This window comes from Lytechinus variegatus, chromosome 7, assembly GCF_018143015.1.
Source record: "Lytechinus variegatus isolate NC3 chromosome 7, Lvar_3.0, whole genome shotgun sequence".
NCBI lineage: Eukaryota > Metazoa > Echinodermata > Echinoidea > Temnopleuroida > Toxopneustidae > Lytechinus > Lytechinus variegatus.
In genome coordinates, this window is record NC_054746.1 from 35,377,676 (window position 1) to 35,383,715 (window position 6,040).

Here is a 6,040-nt window from a genome sequence, read left to right on the forward strand (position 1 = left end):
AGGTCCCATCCGACATATCACAGTAAATTTCCTTAAATTGCTCCAGCAATAAGGTATGAATACTCTAGCCAGTTGATATCCATTGCTAAGTAATACAAAGGCATGCCATCAGATATTCAGATCATCGTTTGAACTTCTATGAACTATAATAATGATCTGCTTTCATATAGGGGCAATGTCTGAAATTGCTTTAAGGCCACTGCACACCTTATGAATGGCTCACGATCTAATTTTAGAACAAATCACATTTTGCCAATTTTCTGAGAATATAAGTGAAAAGTATCTTTTTATTTGAGGTTCAAATTAACTGTAAGAATATTAATACAACCATTTCAGATGATTGCATTCATTTTGAAGTAAAAGCCAAATTGGGTTCAAATCGTAGCCAATCGTACGATTTCTATGATGTCATTACGACTAGATATTCAATTTGCCTATAATTTAATAAGGAAAGAAAAGTATTCGTACAATGATTTTTAAACAATAAGATGTTCCATATCTCAATATCTACATTAAATTTTACTATAATTTATTGCTAATGGGTTGCAAATCAATAGTCGGGTGTGCTCTGGCCTTAACAGATATTATAATTCAGCACATCTGTCACTTGCAATTTACAAACCATTTACTGTTTTGTGTCTAAATGGACCATTATCTTGTTTATTTGTCTTGTGTAGATATTCCTTGTGCTGAGCTGTACAGTGATTCTTTTATCAGTATCAAGGAGTCAGTGTAGTAGTCTATAATTGTCTATCAATTCCTAAAACTCATTGAGAATTTGTATATAGTAGAAGAGAGAGAGAGAGAGATGAGTGAAAGAAAAATGTTTTTTGTGATTTTTTCCCCCTTGGTCATGACTACTTTTCTGATGTAGAAGAGATGGAATAAACTAGAATACAATAGTTATTGTCTTGGATGGTGTATTCATTATTTTATAAAGAATTATTAACCCTGCTTTGTCTGGGCTACGTGTATCTTATTGTATTTAAAAATTTTATATATTTCTTTGTGTTTTATTTTTTTCCGATGAACTTTGTCGCAGACCCTTTTGTGATCTTAAATAGCATAAAATCAATCTATTCAAACCAACAAAAGTAAAAAATGATTATACATTTATGATTTTTGGTTGAAAAACACAATTTGCATCGACTTTGTACACAGAATCATGTTTTTGAGCAAATTTGGGTCCGACATGCACTTACAAAATGTTGCGTAATTTTGGAACTGTGTACCGTACTTGGGAGCGAGCGGCGCAGTCAAAAAAATTTGCGTGGTGGTGTAGTGAAAATTTTTTTCAAGAGGGTGGGGTCAAATTGACCCCCCCCCCGTTTAATAAGGGTCAAAGTCCATCCCCAAAAAATTTCATCCCAAAAATGTAAAATAAGGAAGTTATGACATTTTGAAGTTTCGCTTATTTTTCACAAAACAGGCACAACTCAGTGATATGCAAATGAGAGTCAATGATCTCTCTCACTATTCAGTTGTTTAATGTTTGAATACAATATTTCATTTTTTTACTGATAAGACAATAAGGACCAACTTGACTGAACCATAAAATGTTAAAATAATGGTAATTCTACATGTTCAGGGAGGAACAGAACTTTGTTTCACAGAACAATTAGGAGAAAAATAGAATATATCACATAACAAATTTCAATAGAAATAGTGAGTGGATGAATAGTCACCTCATTTGCATACCAACCAGGATGTGTATATAGTTTTGTGACATTAAGCGAAACTTCAAAATATCATAACTTTCTCATTTTACATCCGATTTTGATGAAATTTTCAGTGTAAAGCTTGTTGGATTTTTCTTATTTCATTCAAATCAACTTTTTGTTGGGGTGGACTTTTCCTTTTAAATAAACAGGGAATTCTGCCTAAGTTAAGTCTCTTAGGAACACAGTCCGATTTAACTATACAAAATTCTGATAAGGGATAAGTAGAATATTTCACAGAAATTGGTCTGAAAATACTTTTTACTTAATTATCTCACCAATGAAAGGCCGCACTATGCAGATATAACTTCCACAGTTTTCCTATTTTTAAAATTTTTATTTTAAGTGATTGATGTATTTAATTTCTTTTGGAGGAAGTTTTCATAACCTATCATGGATGTCCTAATTCATTTTTAATATCCATGGCAAACTTGATGCACTTCACAAGTTTGTATACATATTGCATTGGCTACTGGCATCTGAGTCCCTGTAACACATCAGTAATTGATTATTCAGTTGATTTATATGAATGATTGCACATACAATCAATGCAATCAATCAGACCTTCAATCAATTACAAGGCTTTGTGTAACAGGGATTACTTACTAATCTGTTATATTCAAAATCAGAATGTAAAATTCAACTGAAATAGACAGTGTAATTGCTCATCATATCCACACAGATTTATTGCCTTATAACACTTTTTATACAAATATATTAATGTTATAAAACTACATGATCAAACAACATTTTTTAAGTCTAACATCACATGTAAGAGACTGACAGTAGGCCACACACACAAGTAAATATATAATATGCTCTACAACTTGATAATTTGTTATTCTATCTAGAAAGGATAATTTTCAAATCTATACAAATTTTCTGTACATATTTCCCCATCACATCCCAATTCATATCACCTGTGATATTGTACCTCGCAACCAAAAAGTAAATTGCATAGACAATGACAACTTTACCCGTCCTACAGTGTATTTTACCAAAAATGTACATTCACACAATTGTAATTATTAAAAAAAAAACAAGTGACTGAAATACATGTACCTTTTAACTAGGTATTCAACAATTGAATTGAAATTGATTAAGCCCATATGTTTACAACAAATTGCAAAGTGGTGAATTACACATTACACATAGTTCAAACTACCCATCTAGGATTGCATAAAAAACAATTGCATATATCTTTATCAGGACAAATAAAAAAAAATCTCACAGCATGAGATCATCAGCCATCATTTTTTGACATTCGGTGGGTCACTGTTAGTTGATAATGTGACACCCATTTCTTTACATTTAAATTGAGCATATTTTTGTTTGGGCCCTCTATTGGTAGAGAGCAAAGTTGGTCTGAATTGTTGCCAAATGATCTCTTTCAAATTTAGAAAAAATAAAAGGATTCAATTTACTTAAGAGCCAACTTATATGATAATAGAAACCGAGTAGAAAAAAAATCAAGCATTCATCCCCAAGAACAAGAGAAAATAAGTCAAACATTGCCAACCTTATTTCACCACCAAGGGAGTCCAAACAGAAGACGTTATATCATAACCTTCAGGGGCGGATCCAGCTTTTTATAAAGGGGGGGGGGGGTTGGGGTGGTATGCGAGGGAGCGTAGCGACCGAGTCCAAGCGAGCGAGGGGGGAGGGTGTGGGAGGGGGGTGTCCCCCCTCCCACAGTAGGGAAAATTTTTGAAAATCTGTGTGTGAAAATGGCTTTTTCTTGCATCTAAAACACCACTATTTTTGGTATAGAGGTCGTTGCCAAATTAACCCCCATGAAAATTTGTAAAATTAAGTTGCATTTTCCTGCAATGTGGGCCAGTTCACAACACAGATACAAAGACATTTGTTCGCCCAACCCCCCCCAAAAAAAAAGAAATAATAATAATAAATGAAATAAATACGCAGAAATAGAATAAAATAAAATTACAAGTTAAAAAAAAGATAAGATTTAAAAAAATGGTCCCCAGATTTTTTTTTTTTTTGGGGGGGTTGCAACCCCCCAACTCCCCCTCTAGATCCGCTTCTGACCTTGTGCATTGGATGAGTGGTGTGCAATTGGATGGTTGTTTCAAACCAAATGCAAAGTTTAATAACCTCACCCAACAATTTTGCTGTTGCTGGCAATTAAGCTCATTAAAAAAAAATCATACTATATCAGAGACACAAGATATCCCTTTTGTGTGCCTAAGAAATGAATCACATGTGTCATTTTTCATCTACTCCTTCATTTCAACAATTGCACTTACATTATCCACAATATATATATATATCAACTACACATAAACTTTACAAGAGTTAAATATGCACTCTCAAATCTGTGAGATTATTCAAAACTTGACAATTTGTTACACAAGGTGATATAAATACTGGTCAAGGTGTTCTTTTAGGTACTTGGTATTGTCTTTATAATGTGACACTAAAAAAGATCAAGGTGTTCTTAATAAGGTGACAAACACACAAAAAGATCAAGGTGTTCTTTTTAAAGGTCAAAATGCCCATTTAGTCCTTGGCATTTTCTTAATAAAGCAACACAAAAATGGGTCAATGTGCTCTTTTAGTAGTTGGTATGTTCTTAAAGTTTTTATCTCCAACAAAAAATGCTAGCATTCCAACTTGACACTGGTGTACGTATCATACACAATACAAAAAAGGCTGAACATAATCAGTTACTGTAAGAAGAAATTAATAAATACTATAAAAAAAACTACTGCACAACCAAACATTAAGTTTCTACTTTCACTTTAAAAAGTATTTCACATGTAGATGCCATGCTTTCACAAACCTAAACTCTCATTTCATAATTTCCCAAAATGAAAATATATATACATATATTTTTTGCAAAAACAGAAATATACAAATACATGTATAAGGACTTTTGGAGCTTGAACTGTCATTATAATATAAAAAATTAGCACTTGACCTTATGAATTCAACATCACATAGCCACATAAACCAGACTTATGACTTTGATGCAACAGGTTCTGCACAAGTACATTTCAATGTTTGTTTTAGGCCTTCATATACCCATTTTTTTAGGGTGGGGGGGGGGGGTTAGATTGAACCTTAATCCCATTAACTACTCTAGTTTTTAAAAAATAAAGAGTATATCAGCTCACACACCCTGTATCCAGTATAGCAGCACATTCTGATCAGATTCTCTTCAAATACAAAGAAAATCATATTTTCATCATCATTGCTAATAGATAATGAGATGTATTAGAACTCAGATTCAATGAAAAATAAATTTAAAAAAATCTTAGCTAATATATAGAATTAGATTCTGATCAGATTTAAATACAAATATCATCATCGTTCATCTTTTAAAATTATGGTAATGAGATGTATTCAAACTCAGATTCAATTTAAAAAATGATTAAAAAATGAAGAAAAAAATGAAAAAATCACAAAAAAGATCACTAAACAAATATACAATACATAATTTCTTATGTACATATCTCTATAATTCAATTATGTACAAAGCACAGCATGATTTATCATAATAAATATCTAATAATACTGTTAATATATCCAAAAATGCATGAAGCACAGCACATCTTTTTTATAATACAAATCTAAAAATATTTTAAAATATACAAAGCTTACTAGTTATCACCAAATTAAAAAAAATCTATAGTGTATTTTTAAGCAATTATCATTCAGCCATATCAACAAGAGTAATCATTAACAAATCAATAAGGAATCCTGGGATACAGATTTAATTCATGATTCACACAATAGACTGATATCATCAGACAATGGATCTTAAGATATGATTGTCTTAATATTTGGCCTTTACAATTAAAAGATCTATTAAATTTGTGAATACAATGGGAAATCAAAGGAGCAGTCAAGCCTGAAAATTTGTTTAAAAAAAACACAACTATTTAGGTTTCAAATCCACAAAACAAAACATAAACTAAAAAAAAAGATAAATCAATCATCAGTTTTTGTCAATGGAGAAGTATATGGTGGCAAATATACAATACAATTTTCAAACAGTAAACTGTTACAAGAAACATGGAAACACAATTAGATTATTTTTCATGATTTAAAATGAAATGACAATTATGTTGAAATCACAAAAATAAAAGATTCTTGGACTCATATTCTATATAATATAGGTAATGTTTACCGCTGTGGCCTTCAAAAAAAAAGCTGATGAATCTGCTCTTAACCAATTAAATTATGAAATTTAAGTAAATTACAACATTAATTTGTAGCTTATCATTGATAATCATGCTTTGTGAAAGATGATCCAATACTGTTTCATAAAATGGAAGTGTTTATTCATGGATGACAGT